Here is an 18,085-nt window from a genome sequence, read left to right as displayed (position 1 = left end):
TATTTCAAGAAATGCCATTTTAAAACAGTAATTAGCGTTACTCATTTCTAGAATAATGAAAGCAGTTCGTACATACTACGAATAATTAGGATGGTGTGTACATTTGCCTGTATCTTAATGCCATCTCTAAACAAAATCAAACCAGAAACAAAACAATAATTGATATGTTATTTTGTATGTCAAATTTTCACTTGTCCAATTCAGATCCATGAAACTATTTGAGATATTTTCCAAATAAATCATTCTCGTTCTTGGCAATTACTTGAAAATAATAATGAATTTTTGAAACAATTAATTATTGACTATCTGAACATGATGATAATTGAACTACAAAATAACGAGTTTCAGAAATGAATTAATTCCGTAAGTAATATAAAGACATCAAATTGATATTGCGAAGATGAAGAAAAATAAGGTTCTTGAAAATGTGTTTCAAAATGTTGTATATAATCAGGACAAATTTACTGAAGTAAATACTACAAGGACAGAGTGCAAAACGCATGGAAACAATTTAACAAAATTGACAAAATTTTGTATGAAATTCTTATGAAACCAAAATATTTTCCGTGAATTATTTTAGGAAAGAGGAATATAATAAATTCTGTAAGAAATGTATGCAAACTTTAAATCTTGCATAAGTTTTACTTCAAATGTTGGAAATCGTATGAAAATGTTTGTGTAAAATAAATTTATTAACTTCATGTTCAGTAACGTGATTGGGTACCAAAACTGGAGGGGCAAGGATAGTTTATTTTTTCTTGGTAGACAAGGCTTAGCAGGTGTGTCGTGTCGTTTGCGCCAAGGCTTCTTATCGGTTCATTTCCGCCGTGACATATGTCAAGACCTTCCTCGGCTGGTTTTCCTACAATTCAGAGTGTCATCACCGCCGCGTGCACGTGTGTTTATGGGCACATGGTGCATAGTGCATAAAGTAGACTTAAAACATAAAATCAAACCTGTGTTTATGACGATGCACAGCTGTGTTTACACTGAAATGTTAAACCTATCCAGAGTGTCAAATATGACTTTTCTTTACTTATTTCAAAAGACGTTACACAGGATTACTTGTATCAATTTTATTCCACAACAGAAAATACATAAATCAGTACCAGCCTATTAACTATTAATCATTTATCGTTAATCGTCAAAAAACATTGTAAATACAGTATTGTTAAAATATTGAAAGCATCCTACAAGTACTACGTAAATATACAGTTTGGAAGCAACATAAATGTGCCAGTCTATTACAATTAATTATTATACACTACATAAAGTCGTCAAAAAACATTATAAATACAGTGCAATCTTTTGCAAACGTTATATAAGTAATAGCTACGTATATATAAACACAATATTTCGATACACTTGCACAACAACAATACAAACGTTATTTGAATTCTTGTATGTATGCAAATGCTCGAAGGCATTCCACGCGTTGTTTCTATCATTTCCATATTCTCAGCCATCTTGTCGTTTCTGTCAAGTCTCAGTTTTACATAAATACTAATTTCCCAATGTATATCCCTCATATATACTTTCATCTTACATTCACTTACCAATCACCTTCCTTTTCAATCGAAGATAAACACAGCTGGAGCTGGGCAACGTCATAAACGCACGTGCGCGTGGCGGTAATGACACTCCGGATTGTGGAAAAACCCACCAAGGAAGGTCTTGACATATGTCGCGGTGGAAATGAACCGATAAGAATCCTCGGCGCAAGCGACACGGACTCGGATTAGCATTTAGATGCCATAGTTCGGGAGCAAAAGATGGCAAAAAAGTTGAGAGTATAGAGCATACGCTATAGTCTACCCAATCATTAGAACTTGTACATTCGATTAATGGGCGTAAAAGGTAAGATTCCAAAATGTTTCTTACACATGTAAAGATGAAGAAACAAAATTAGTTTTTTTTTTTAAAAAAAAAAAAATCTTATATCATATCTGTACTGCACCAAGTATTTCTTTTTCCAAAAATTTTGACGACATTTAATCGGCAATCAGGCAATATTGTTTTCCGATTTCACTCAAGTGCAATGTCTCTATTTCTCCGAGTTATCTAACTGATGGATTAGGTGGCAGATCAGTTTCAGGCTGAACCTCGCCCACGCAAATAAAGAATAAAGAATTTGAATTTGAATACGACACTTTGAACTCAAAAGCTCCAATTTTACGAAGTCAAAATTTGGTAACTCTTCCCGCATCAACCACATACCAAATTAAGAAGATTTTATTGCAGAACTACATTTGCAGTTAGTTTTATTTCTCAAGAATCGAAAATAAAATCTAGACAGAGATTTCAAGATATCAACAGAGTTAGGGAAAGCACACAGCATAGTGGAAATTCATTTCTAGTTCATCATATTGATACACGATGACCTATTTAGATCGCATCTGTACCTCGAAAGTAAAACGTCTTGACGCAGGAAAGTTTAGCACCGAAAAAAGAACACCATGTGACACTTTGTGCAGCATTATACTTTATGGATTCCCTTGTGTTTCTGTCAAATACAGTCTGCTGAATAAACTTTGCACACTATTGCACGCAGGATAGCGTGCAATAATATGAGATTGTGTATAAACTAGAACCAAATTAGCTCATTTCTAGCGCATTGCGGATTATGAAGTTTCAATATTGTAATATGTATTGAAGTTTCAAAACCAATAAAACACCAAATAAGAAATCTAGGATCTGCGGAAGAAGATTAAATACACGACAGTTGTCGTAGAAGTAATAATTAATTCCCTAACTGCGAACTACATATAATACATATTATTTCATAATTGCAGACCAAGAAATAACTGTGAGTTTCTTTTGTACCCTTCGAAAATAGGGTTCAGAAAATTTGGTAAAGATTTCTTACACGTGTATAGCACGTGTAAGAATTGTGTGTATGTGGCTTGTATGATTAACATGATGGAAGATGATGAGGTCTGACTTATTTGATTACACTATATTAACCTAGATTTATTATATTCCCATGTTAATGGTGGATTTTTTTTATTATTATTACATTTACTGTGCATAGTTGTTAATTAACCTCGATGTCAGATTTCTTAAACAAAAGTTAATTGCTTTCTAGAAGAAGAGAGAGAGAAGAGAGACAATATGATGGAAGGAGTGAATGATGGTAATAAAGTAAAAGGAGAAACAAACGCTGGCCTTCATGCATCCAGCTCAGTGCACGGTGCAGGCTTTAAACACGAAGAGTAAAGTATGTAGTTTGTTTTTTCAAGTTGTTTATTTTTTTATATGTACAGAGTTTTGTAATTTTTGTGTGGGGCATGGCAGTTTCTGGTAATACTCAATGTGTCGGTATTCAAACCCACAAATAAACAATATTGGAATACGTATAAAGTAAGAACAAATAATAAAAAAGAATGATCGATATAGACTTTTTGTCTGGTTTAGTAACACTATTCAAAGATCTGATGAAATAAACAAACATGCGTATACTTCCTAATCCAAAGATTATTGCCTCCAATATAGTTCTTGGCTCTAAACTGCTGCTTGAAATCAAGGGAAAGGTATCTTGTTACTGTCATAACCACTATCTGTCTGAACCATTGTCTTGACATGCATCAATATTACATACACAAGCATTTTCCCGCACGATACATTTTTTTTGTAAAGTCTGCACCTATAAATATTTTGCAGGTAAGTGAGACGAGGTTTTCTGCATCCATGCACATGTGAAATCACACGTATTTCACTACTCTATGAACGGAGAAGGAAAATGTAATTTCACCAGATGCAATTCTCTGGTATCGATAATGTATGTTTCTACACATTTTTCAAATTAGATTTTGACTTGCGGTGATACTGTTTCACCGACACCAACTCCGCGTTGGATGCATGTGAATATTTGCAAGAGGTTTTTCCAGGAACTCTCAGCAACAATAATTATTACCAGAAAACTGGGTGTTGCTGTTTTCTTTTTCACGTGATAAACCGACGGCTATTATACAATGTGCTTAACACAATTAATGCTACTCTCTTAACAAATAGGAGACACGAATCTGCACAAATGGAATGTAGGCTTCGACTGCTGGAAACAATTCATGTGAATGCACATGAGTAAAACAATTTGCTTAGAAAAACTTTGTATATTTTTGTGTCTTGGGACATTATGGTCTTTATGTTTGTTGAATATTGTTTTCACACGATAATTATTTAGTAATAAAAGAGTAGAAAGCTAATTTGTACAAATCACTTTGATGTGGTTTTTATTTATTTGATTTTAACAAACGAATGGAGAAGGAATCTAATAGGTTTGTCACGATTTTTTTTCTAAAAATTCTCTAGTGAACCAAGTATTGAGGTGTGCAGACATGTGACGTAAAACATGTTTCTAATTTCATTTTAGGATGAGATTAATGTATTCTTAACGTATCTCTATTAGTTGCAAGAAGTAAACCTGAAACGCCAATTTTATCTATCTATTCGATTACACTTGACAACAAATTTTAACTTTTTCTCTGTTAAATGGAAAAGAAAAGATGATTCTTATAGGATTGTTTCCGCTCATTTCAAATCTGTTTACTGTTTTTCTCTATCGGGCTCAGAGTTATTGTAATACACATATTTTGTTGAAACGAAATAGCCTTGCTTTATTGAAACTAATATGTGTCACATTTCTGTATACTGGCCTAAAATGTACTTCTAATGGATTGACGGCTGTGTTAAGCTTATTAAGCTTGAAGAGCATCTCTCTTGAGAGTCCAGGAGTTGTCTTCTAACATTCGTGGGCTCCATTTACTTTATTATTTCCATGATGTATATTTCCTGATGGAAGCATTCTCAAGGTTCGTCACTTACACTGCCGTTGTTGAAGGGGGGATAACCCCAAATGTTCGACCAACAAATGGATTTTTTTAAAACATATTACATCCCACGACCTTTAGTTATCAAGAAGCTCACTAACAGGTTCTTTGTAGTTATCTGCCTTGTGATTTCCGATGATATTCTTTACAACTTCTTGCTCATTCACCTCAGCTTCATTTAAACATGGGAAGGGCTAGACTGTGAGGCACAGATCTTCCAGCTGAAAATATATTTCAGTATTTCACGATATGCCTAATCTTCGCAGTTATTCCAGAGATTTTTGTAGTGCAAAAACAGCAATCCGTTGAGAGGTTCAACGGTTTTCTCAAAGAAGTTACTCACAGCAGGCGCAGATCCCCGGGGAGGGCGATGGGGATTATTCCCTCCCAGCTGGCTGGTTTTTGGATATATTATTATGCCTAATGTTTTTGAAGGCCCAAATATTCCTTTATCATAGATTTAATGTCAGAATATCTTTCAAAGTTTGATTTAAATTAACTTTATCCTCAGATAGATCAATCGCAACTGGACATCATCATGAATGTTTTTTTTTTTTTTTTACTAGCATCACCGTAGCACTTCTGTTGCACAAATGCCCATTGTAAGTTACTGTTCTAGACTTCATACTTTTATACCAATTATGCCCATGCTTAAAGCTACAGAAAAACAAAAAAAAAACACAGCACCAAGAAAATACCCTTTGTGCTGTTCTCCGAGAACTTGAAATAAAGATCACATATTCAATCACAAGTATTACAATGTAATCCCGAAGTTCACTATACATAGGTAAAAATTTGGTTCAGCTACGTAGAAATGGAATCCTCGTCCGCCAGTTCTTCTTCGGTATTGCCCTGGAAATTCTTCGCCTTCAGAAGCTTCTTATGATAAGGTTCTCCCATTTCCATGGTTTGACTTCAACATCTGTTCAGGGAAGTTCATCCAGGTTTACCTCGCAAAATGAGAGAGAAAGAAATTAGAAATATTTGAATTATCCTGAACAACAACAAGAAGAAAAGCAAGAGTGAGGTGAGGTTAAACAACCAGTTCATGCAAGGACATAAATCAGCATCCCCATTTTATTAAATTATTATATCTGAGAACGTCATTAAAATGATCTTCAGGTCATTTTATATGACCAGGTACATTTGGTGAAGGCGGGGGAAATTCACCCTCTCTCTCCAGGAATTCGTACCCAGTTCTAAAGAGTATTTCATCATGATTATTAACTACAACTTATTTTTTCATTAAATTATTCAAATTTCAATAAACTTTCACTTCTACAGGATGAATACTAGTTAATTTGTAAACAACAGATGACAGCAACTTTGCAGAAAGTTTATTCTTCAATTAATCATGAATTTTCAAACATTTTAAGAGTAATTTGCAAGAATGAGCGGGAAATGTTTATTTTACAAAATATTTTCTTACCAGTAATTAAATTTTATTATCACAATTGCACATAAATAGAAAACAATTGTGACTATCTTGTTAAGAACTAGTACAATTGCTATTAAAATTACAAAATTTAGTTTTTCTACAGTACTTTATATTGTTATCAAAAAACCCTCGGCCGAGGTTTAATACACTTTTTGAAAAGATACGGTCTGGGCCCGGACTGTATTTGACTAGAAGGATTCAACACTGTTCTGGAAGCTTTATGATACACCAGATACTCTTGGTAATGTTTGAGGGGTGTATCACGTTACATTCTCATCAACAGGAGTTAACATCATTCATGTACGACCAGGAGAGGGGACACGGCCCTCTCCTGCAAAATAAATGTCAACTTGAAATTTCATATTTCGCACACATAGTTTCATTTCAGTCACAGCAATTTATATTAATTATTAGAAGGGTATCACAGGAACATGACAACTTCAAAGTGAATGAGTGTTTTTCCAGGAGGTAAGACTATTGTAGGGGAAAATAAGTATCTCGTTTGATCTACTGGAAAGAAAATGCCTTGTTTGAACGTCCATGAAAAAAATAATCATGAAAACATTACATTTAAAACACTGCCATGCACTCTTGAATATCATTCATGAAATGTAACTTTATTTTTTTTTATATTTGAAAAAATAATATTCTAACAATCATCAGAATAAGATAAAATCTTCAAATAGACACCTAAAAACTTTGTTACAACTAGTTGAAAATTAAGCAAAAAGAAAAAAAAACTTTGAAGCTTTCATGAAAAACTGCGATGGTAAAATTTATACCTCCGAGAATCGAAACAGTCACAAAATGTAGTATGTCATATTTGCGCCGAATTGTACTAATAATTTCGTCACTAAATGGAAAATATATTTGTTTTCCTGGAAACTTCGAGTTCATCGGAACTATATGCAATTTTGGAATCGTTAAAAGTGGTGTTCTGTTTCAAAAGACAGGCATTATCTTAAAAGAATGAAGTAAGGTTAGTTATTAATGACGACCATCTGCTTTTTCTGAAGAGAAAATTACTATATATTTTCGAATTTTTATTAAGAAATCGTTTTTGGATAAATACAACTTATACTGAAAGATGCATGTAAGTGTGCTTGGAATTCATAGTGAATAAAGGATAGTGGTTTATCAAAATGTTTATTTAAACTAACACTCACCCAGACTGAAAAATGTAGCCATATTGAGCGAATTGAGCGAATTATGTAACATTCACATATTTTTCTTCTACCGTCAATGGATGTTACCCCGAATAGAGTTACAGTGTTTGAATCGTTTCTAGTCAAATATTTGAAAGATTGAAATGCGTCGAATGAGCTCTCATGGGGATTTAACCCCGGACCTCCTGATTTCCAGAAATCAGAAGTAGCTCTCCGGTTATCTGCCTCACCATACATCGTGATTGCAAACTATACTTCTTGAAGATCTTCTATTTTTTCTTCAGGTCGTACGGTGTACGAAGCAGTCGAACGAACAACTTCAATCCTTGCGCAGAGTCGTCCTATACTTTTCTCAACTCAATAAAATTTATAGAAACATGGATGATAAATAAGTGTTAACTAAGTGAATTTAATATAACTTAAATATGAACTACTTTTGCTTTTCAGCAATTACACATAACCTGAAGTTACAGAATGCGATTTGTGATTTGTTGGTATACAAATAAGAGTTTCGCAAAGTGACACCGTTAGAATTTGTCACCTGGCGCCACCGTTTGCTTAGTAGCACTGCAGAGAAAAATTTCAAAACATGCACAAGCACTTAAATAAATGGTATTGTTCTGTCCAATGGGCCCAGGAGTCACTAAATTGACTGCTTTGAATGGAAATATAGCACTCTCATTTGCTTTCGGGAGGAGGCATATCTTTTAGCTGCTAGGGTTTCCCCGATGGCGGACTGGTAACGTCGTCGCTTTGTAATCATTGAATCCTAGGGTTGATACCCGATAACTGTGTCGCCGCATCCCTTTTCCCCAGCTACTTCTTTTTTAACAGCTTTTGACTCCAGTTTAAATTGTTTATCCAGTCCCAATTATCTTGTCTGTTCATGAAAGTGAACTCACAACAAAACTCAAACCTTTGGATGTCATTCATTATGCGTAGGAACATGGAACACATTTCTCCTCAGCTCCAAGAGAAGGAGGTGTTCTGATCCAAACACAACTCCGTTCTTACTGTTGGCGTTTTTGTTACGCAGTGAATAGCGCGACCTACAACTAAGTCAGGGTTCTTGGTTCGTATTCTGGTTAAGTAAGGTATGAATATGTCATTGTGGATGTCCCGTCATTATTTTCATCAATTCATCATTCATCCTCGTCGTCCTTATTAACCCAAGATGTAGAAATGCGCCATAAGTATCCAATACAGGAATAAACAAATATTAGTAGCTTGGTATTTTCTAAAACTTCATTGTAAATTTTGGGATTGAGAAAATATAGGCAGTGGCAGCTATTAGGGCGGCAAGGGGGAAATTGCGCCCCAACAATTTTCGCTACATTTGTCCCCGCAGTATGCTAAACCTCATCTACAAAGGGAATATACTCTCTTTGACCCCCCGCCCCTTAGTTTTGGCACCTTGCCTCACGGTTTTGGAACCAATCGCCGCCACTGAACATAGGTAATGGTATATTGAATCGAAAAGTTAGCTGATATATCCTTACCGGTGCTATACGCTGAACCTGAAACGTCGATCTTTTATTGCTTGCTTACCTTTTCCCTTCTCTGTACTTACGAATTGAAATTCAGAGTACGTGACGTGCGATGAAGAAACCTCCAAGTTTGAGAGAATCAATGCGTAGACCTTCTGAGCAGCTGAGATTTTGTCCATTTCCTGCTGGATCAGCCGATGTGATACACCAAGCAAGGAAATCTTGTTTCTCCTAAATAAGATATTAGAGACTTATACACTATAACGGCGTACGCTTTTAGAAGGATCACGAGTACAGCCAATACGCAGCCAGTGCTGTTGCGCTGTTTCCAAACCTTGCGGAAGGGAAACACAGAGAATTCGCTGTGTCCAATAACTTTTTTATATAGGTACATTGCATTCACATTATATTTGAGTACAGTGAAATAATATAGTGAAGATTTCTACACAGGATTATAATATATCACTGCAGCATATAATAGGAACTCGTACCTGAAAGAAGTTTGAAGATATTTATTGTAAAGGAACTGTATGGCCATCATCATCATCCCTCTCGTTTCTGTTTTCTGGCATGTTTCCCAGGAGATTTGAATAGGGGTTCACCGATTTCTGTGGTAGATATTTTACCCTGTTTTATAATACGCGACACCGTATGCACACCAACACCACACGCTTTAGCCGTAAGTTCTTGACTTTGAGAAAATACTGTTTCAGCACGCACTTCTTCGAAGTAAGAATACACTTTAAAAATAAGATTTCTGTCTTGTGAACGTGCTACTGGTGCTAGGTTTCGAGAGCGACATTATTAAATAACAATCACGGAACACACACTATTGCACAACAATCGAACATAATGGCTTTATTGCACAGCGCGCTATGACGCCAGGGGCCAGAGTTCGATTCCCGGTTCGGGCATGGTCCCTTCATACATTTCATAATATCATCATTCATCTTCATCTTCGCGATTAGCCAAAAGTGGTAGAAAAGCTAAGTAAAATTAATCAAATTAATCAATTAATCAATAAGGGCTGTATTGAATCCTCTCACAACTGTTCTTCGCGGAGTATGAGTAAAATAATTTTACATAGCCCTTGCTACGAAAACGCTGAACTCAAACTGACTCAGACTCACAATGTTCGTGAACGACCACAACAATGAAGGGTTATTGGGTGTATTCAGCAGAATTTAATACCCATAACTTTTCCAAGACACAACCCAGGGTCGTTAACACGGTGGCAACAAAGAAAAAGAAGACGGGAATGAAAGGGTTATTGGGTGAGTGTGTGTGTGTGTGTGCGTATGTACTGGCCAGCTTCCAATGAATGCAACAATGCATGGGCAAGTTAAGAGGGTTGAGGAGGGGGATGGGAGGTGAGGCTCCAAGTGCTGGTCATATTTTCATATTCATTTCACAGTATTTTAAAAAACAAAAGTAATAGAACGGGAATTATCAAAAGGGTATACACTTGTGTAGATAAGTAGTGGCATAGTGGTAACGTCGTCGCATTGTAATCAAGGTGTCCCCGGTTCAATACCCGGCGGAGGCACATAGTGGTTCGGATCCCACTTGAAGCTGTAGTTCCAGTCTCGATTAGCCCTTATGTGCATAAAATGGACAAAAATTCAAATCAGTCGACGTGGTCTTGATGGCTGCGGTACTTAGTGGTCGAATTCACGTAGTGTCTTGAACGAAATCGACGAAGACATTCGAAGATGGTGGAACAAAAGTTAATTTCTCCACCCCCCTCTCTCTATCTCTACGTACGTGCGCGCACGACAAGTGGGTAATGAACACATTAAAATAAACTACGTATTTTATAAGTGGCAGTTGAATCTAAAGAGGAACATAATCAACAATTATAACCAATGCAAAACTGTCGTAAAAATGAGTTTTAGAGCTTATTTTTTTAAATGCAGTTATGCTGTTACATACCTTCGAAGACTCGTATTGTATTACATTCCACGTATAAATGGTAAACGTGTTTAAGTATGGTAGTCTACCATGTTTCGGAAGGTTTATAGAGGGAAAGGATAACCTCAAGTGATGACTTAATATGAATTTTATATATTGTAAATAAATTTAGAAATAATGCTATTTTTACAGTAGAGAATTCTTTTAATTCTTATATTGGACACAAATATAAATAATAAATTTCCTGTTTAGAGAATCATGACGGACAAATATTACACACGGGATGTGTTCCTGACACTACACATAGCCAATGCCACTAAAGAAGAAATTCGAGAATACTCCTCAAGTTCATTTTTCTATGTTGAAAGCTCTATCAGTCACTACTATGCATACTTCAGAACTTTCATATGTTCGATTCCTCTTAGATACGCATAAGTTTTACTTTAAAAGTTCTGTGTTCGATTCCCCCTCGAGATGCATAAGTTTTACTTCAAGAGTTCTGTGTTCGATTTTTGCTTGAGATGTATAAATTTTACTTCAAAAGTTTGATATGTTCGATTTCTCCTTCAGATGAATGACTTTTACTTCAAAAATCCGATATGTGTAGGTCGTAACTTCGTACTCACAGGTGTTACGTTAAAAAAGTTCATCTCTTGTAATCATTCCTTGAGTCTAGTTTTCTGTTTTTGGTAAAGAGGATAACTTTTACTCATAGTAATCTGTTATTTACACTAACAATGGTGTAGAGGAAAATAAGCAAGTTTTATTTTAATGATGTTGAAGTGCATCGACCTCGGTACAATTTGAACAGACCTAATCTTTATTGGAAATTATTACTTACTACTACTACTACTAATATTAATGATAATTAGCCCATATAGTCATTATTTAAGTGGGATGTACACAGATTTTCAATGCATATTTTTAAATGCATTAATGGTGTATAAAATAATTTAGTATAATACTATAAGAAGTGCTAGGATATTTAAGTCAGCACATGGAAAAACCTTTGTATGCATATAAATGGACGGACTTAAATAATTTGTTTGCAAAACTCTTGTTTTGCGTGAATGTGGACATCTTCCTCAAATATATAATATGTACAATGTAAATTTTCTAAACGTGTATCATATTCAGAAGTAATTAAAAAATAAAATAATATTTAGTGTAAGCAAAATTCAACACATCGAAAAATACTTTGTATACATTACATGGAGATACATAATTATTTTGGGTGTGAATTACAAAATAGTATCACTTGGTTTTCGTATGTGTACGTATCCTTAATAGCTTGTTTATACCTACAGATTTACAACCATTTTTAGCATAAGTTGATGTTGCATTTCATGCGACTCAGTTAAGTTATTGTTTGCGTTTTCATAAATTGTCGTTGAAGTTAAATGTGTTTTTATTAGCTCTAGTAGTTGGTAGATCTTGTGGAATATTCTTTTCAAGTAAGATAGAAGTTTGTTAAAGAATGTCTTATTTATGCGGGTATTGGTGACATGTTTGTAATGGCAAATTTCCATATTTTTAAGTGAAAAGTTTGTGTTTGTGACATGCGTTACGTTCATGCAATCCTCTGATTATTCCCCAAGTTTACGTTTGTCAAATTGTTTTGTATACATATAGGGAATACGTGATCATTATCTACTTTTAGGGAAATATGGTCATTATATTATTTTTACCTCTACATGACAATCTTTGTGGGATACTCTACATATACATAATTTTTTGTAAAATAAATTGTCTATTGGTGTGCTTGCGTGTGGTTCCTCTCCAGACTATAATGAAGTAAGGGTATATAAAGTCATAATATAAACTTTTGTTCATTTCTGTTATCTGATATTGTGATAGTTGCCTTTGTTGATTTTATTATAAATAGGATCAATGTGATTTATGCAAAGTAGTGTAACATATACTAATACTGGGGCGATAAATGATGAGGTGTTTTGACTGAATAGAAATACTTAAAACTAAGGCAAAATGTCTATAAAATTTCATTGCTACTGTGTAAAACCTACGATTTTTGTAAAAAAAAGCTTCCGAGAAAGTATGACCCCCTCAAATTGATGTGGCTAAACCTGAATTTGCTAAAATTGCTGTTTATAAATTTGTTAAAAATATGGCTTTTCTCGATATTGTTTTGACCACACTTAAAACTAATCCAAGATGCTCACACACTGCCACACCTACATACACCCACACATACCCACCTACACCTATACCTATACCTACATATATTTACCTACACATATTTACTTCCGGTCTACTTCCGGTCCACTTCCGGTTTAAGTTCAGAGAATCAATATGTTGACTGGTAACATTCTAAATATTTTAATTTAAGACCAGGTACAACTTGTTTATCTAATACTAAGAAAATATAATATGCAAAACTCTTCTAGAATTGCTCTGTCACTCTCTCATTTCTTACATCATAAACATATGATTTTTCACCTATAAGAATAACACTGCATATGGTGTCATCAGGAAGTGTATCATGGAATTCACAGATTATTTTAATGTTTGTCCTGTCATTAACCACAACTTGTTTTCTTTTTGAGGTATTGATGACAAACATGGGTCTCTGTGTTTTGAATTCATCTGGTGAGTAATAGGCTACATGTCAGTATTCCCAATTGTGACCCTTTTGTATGCTGTAAATGCCTCATATAATTTGAGGAAATCATCCTTGGACATGTTTAAATTATAACTTTCTCTAGGGAATACCTCATTTCTGCCATTTTTAATATATATGTTTTTGATGTTGCAGCTATCAAACTTACTTGAATTTTTTTCTTGATTATTGTGTCTTCCGGTCTGAAACAGTACCACCACAAAATCTGGCATGTCATATTGTATACTGGAGAATGAGTTTGTAGCATCAAATTCATAATAGCTACCAGTGGCAGGCTTCTGCACACATTGATATGTATAAAATTGTAAAGGCACCTGTGGATTTTTTAGGATATCTGCTTTGTATTTAAGAGCATAACTAGCTTCATATTCAACAACCGGGATTCTTAGCTCCATAGTCTGAATAAGGCATTTGCCTTCATCAGGTAAGGTATTAGGCAGAGCTGCCCCAGTAGAATTTAATGAACTATACCTCATCAAAGCATTATTATCATTGGCAGATCTTCTAAATGTAATTCTTAAACCACCCTTCCACATAATTTCTTTGTAATCTGAGAAGAATCCTGGCAACAGGCGCATAGGAAACAATACTGTGTGGCTCTTAAATATTATTTTATCACCAGCTTCAAATCCATCTATTTTGTAGTATGAGGCCTCAGTTTTAGATAATTTTAGTGTGGCCAAAGCAGTAGATGTAATACCAGGATAATCCACTCTGTTTATAACAACGCCATGTTTTCTGATCTCAATTTCAGAGAACAGATGTGGCACAAAATTGTCTACCAGTCTTATATTTGAGTTAGCCAGATAATCACTACCATCGAGCTTGACAACATCAAATTTAATGTATAGGTCTGCTCTGTGAGGGTGTATAAACCCATCTCCTACATCAAGGTCAACCTCAATCTCTGTGTTGGCTTGATTTAAATTTGCAAAGGTCCTCCTGTTTGGGGGGAATGATTGTAGCTCATAACTCTCAATATTTTCCATTTTATTTATTTATTTATTTATTTATTTTATTTTTTGTATGTATTTTTATTTAAATATTAATTTCTATGATAGCAGTTGTTGTGGCTCCAGCAAAGTCAACTAATTCTTCTTTTTCATTAGTGACCATCAACTCAATATAATCTATTCTATTATGGCACACAGGAAAATATAATGTTGGTGATGGAGTGTAGATGATCGGTTCCATAAATTCAGAGTTAGGTTTGAATGTTGCAATAATGCCAGTTTGTTTGTGAGTGCCTATACCATTTGATTTGGTGATCATACCCTCGGCCACATTACAGTGAATATTTAGAGTTTCTATGGCTAAGAATTTAGGTATATTAATAGCAGTATGTTTAATAGCTGGTTCAAGTTTTGTGTTGTTCTCGAATCCTAATAGCTCTCCCAGATCTACTGTTTCTGTAGCAGACACAATTTCTACTCTGTGAGTAACAGAATTTTGAGTTAACAATATACCTCTAGGTAACTGAGCATTTAAAGTAGACAAATTATACTGACCTGGAGTAATAACAATTTTTTGGTCACCAACCGTGATTGTATTGTTGTGGTGTGTAATATTAGGGATCAAGTACATGCCATAGAAAGCTCTAAGAGCTATTGTTTTGGGATATACTATATAATCATGTAGTTTGAGTTTCAATATTGAATTTTGGCTGGTAAGATGGAATACCCCCATGATGTTTCAGATACCACAAGGCTTTTTGAAAATTTTCAATTGATGGTTTATTAATTTGAGACAGATATCTAAGAACAAATAAACATAGATGTCCACAATTAATATCTTTGAAATTTTGAACACGGGTATTATTATAATAAAGATTAGTTGATTTTAGATATTTTACTAAATTCTCAGGTGGAACACCTCCAAATTAATCAAACACAAATGCCTCATTGTTTAAATATTTAAGATAACAAATCCAGTGAGTGCCCTGATTTTTGTATTTATCCAAATTAACTATGCCACACTCTTTTTTGGGTGGTTGTTCTGGTAAAGAATCGGACATGTATACTCCTCTAAAATTTTTGATGCCCAGTGGTTTGATTAAAGCTTCAATATCTTGGTTGGTAAGCGGCTCTTGTTTTTTTTAACTTATTCATAACTTTCTTAACACTTTTGCCTTGTTTTTCTATGGCCAGATTATGTCGATTTTGTTCATCTAATTCTGCCTTATTCTTCTTGGCATCTATTACTGTTTTTGCTATGGCAGCCGATCCCCCAGCCAAGCTCCCCACGGCCCCCAATGCTGCTAAAATAGCTGGGATACTAAATATGAATCCACCTATATGTGATTTTTTTCTAGATTGTTGTAATTTTTTTAATTGTGGGGTACTAAGTAATAATTTCATACCATGTCCTTTGGCAAGACAAGAACTTTTCTTCTTGCGCTGCTTTTTGGTTAGAAGACTATCAATAGTTTTAAGAGATTTAAGACCTGCATAAGGAATTTGATACATAACACCCTTGGCCTTCATCCTAGGTTTATTACATACATATTTTGGGATTAACTATCACAATTAAATTGTAGCTAATTTAGTTAATTTATTACAACCCCCACCCCAATTTTTGTTTTGTGTTCATAGCTATGGTGGTCCCAATTGCTGCTATTCTCTCACCCAAAGAAGCATCTTTGCTTACAAATCTACCAAAAGCAACTTCTTCTAATTTTTTGTCTGCCACATGTCGCTTGTCAAGGTCGGTATGGGTGTTGTATGCTATGTCATGGTCTCTGCAAGCAGCATCTAGAGGATTAACACCAGGGTCACCTCTGTTTAATCTATGGTCTAGTTTGGTACCGGGGCCACAATATTAATAGCCTGGTATGTGTAGTTCAAATGGCAACTTGTTTATAATGTCATTAACTAGCCCTCGACCCTCGGAGATATTCCAAAATTTAGGTGGTAGAGTATTAATAATTTTTAAGGATATCCAATACCCTTAGTGTCATTTACTATAAAATTAGACAATTTGGTGCTTATCATGTCCATAATTCCAACCTTTTCATTGTAAAAATTGTGGTTACCGGCATTTTCTTCACCAGCTATCACTAGTAATCTATCTACAAGTTTCCTGACATCGTCAACCCAGACAAATTCTTTAGGCAATGTGTTGTACTGTTTGATTCCACTACCTGTCTTGATCTGTGACCATATGGGTTTGATTAAGTTGTTGTATTTTGCTCCACTGCTAGACTTGACTCTTTTTTGTGTGGGGTCATTGTTCTGGTATAGAGCATCTGATTTTATTAATATTTCTTTGTAGTGCTCATAGTCTTGATCTGTATAGTTGCCAGGTCTCTTCCTAGTCATCAGTTCCCACAATCCAGGTGTGCCAGGATACTTAACAAAACCACCTCTTTCTCCAAGATGAGATTCTGAATATACTATCAGATCATCTCCCATAAATGTCACCCTAAAATTGCCAATTCTATGTATGATGCTACCATCAACTTCTGTGTCGGCATATAAACCAAAAACCTCATCTTTGTTGTCTTTAGGTGTGCTTAAATATTTCTGAGCAAGAAGACCCAATTCAATAGGATCTTCAGTAGCTTCAATTCTTCGAGGAGCAACAGGACTAGGTGTATGAATACTAGAAAGTGGGGTGATTGGATAATCTAATATGTTCCTAGCAGCTACAGGTACAAGCTCTGTGATCAAATTTTGATTCTGCTCTGTAACAGTTTTGATATTTTTACCTAGTTCACTAATAGCATCAATAATCGGCTGTTCTGTTTGCTTGTGTTGTTCATAGATACCTCGGTTCTCTACTTTCCATACCTTAAATCTTTTTACAAGATAGTCTCTTAATTTAAGATCATCAATATTTGGTTTTTTCATGGTTATTTATATATGTTTCAATGTCTAGAAATTTGTTAATTTTATTTCTATATTTACCACTATTAGGTTTTCTTGTCATATCAATTGTGACAAACCCATAACTATCCTGGTTCCAGCACCTACTGCAAAACTTAGAAAAATTATTGTAGCTCAAGTCACCACCTACATATTCATCATGTATGTGTTTGAGTTTGGTATGGTCTTGATGAAACACACATATAAAATTGCTGTTGTCTCTTATCAATTGTTTTGGTATTTTAGAAAAAGTCTGCGCCAGGTAGAAGCAATCTATATTTTTGTGTCGGCCCTGTGTAAAAAAATTTCTAACCTTGTTTTGGTTTTCCAGTATAATATCATCAAATACAACAACAGAGTTATCGAGACATTCATGAAGTGGTTTAACATCTGGTTCAAAAGTGGCTATATCCAATCCATCATATATCTTCATCAGTTGCTGATATTTTAATTGTTCTAAACTCTTAGAGAAGACATACAAGTGCCTGTTTTTCCAGTCTAACCAGTTGCGTGCCAATAAAAAATTATCAATCATTAGTGTAGTTTTACCACAAGCCGATGGCCCAACAATAAGACATCTAATATTATCAGGCAGCAGTTTGCCATTTCTCTTATTCTGCTGTTCAGGATCTGGTAGTCTTTTTATAACATCCCAGGTGTTCATAGTATCACTTTGTCTGCCTCGATCCAGCTGTGTTCTGGGAGTCCTAGCCATTTGACCAGTATTTTGTTGCCTTTTTTGCGAATAACTTTTTC

Source organism: Lepisma saccharinum, chromosome 6 (genome assembly GCF_977018435.1).
Source record: "Lepisma saccharinum chromosome 6, izLepSacc3.1, whole genome shotgun sequence".
NCBI lineage: Eukaryota > Metazoa > Arthropoda > Insecta > Zygentoma > Lepismatidae > Lepisma > Lepisma saccharinum.
This window is presented reverse-complemented; position numbering follows the sequence as displayed.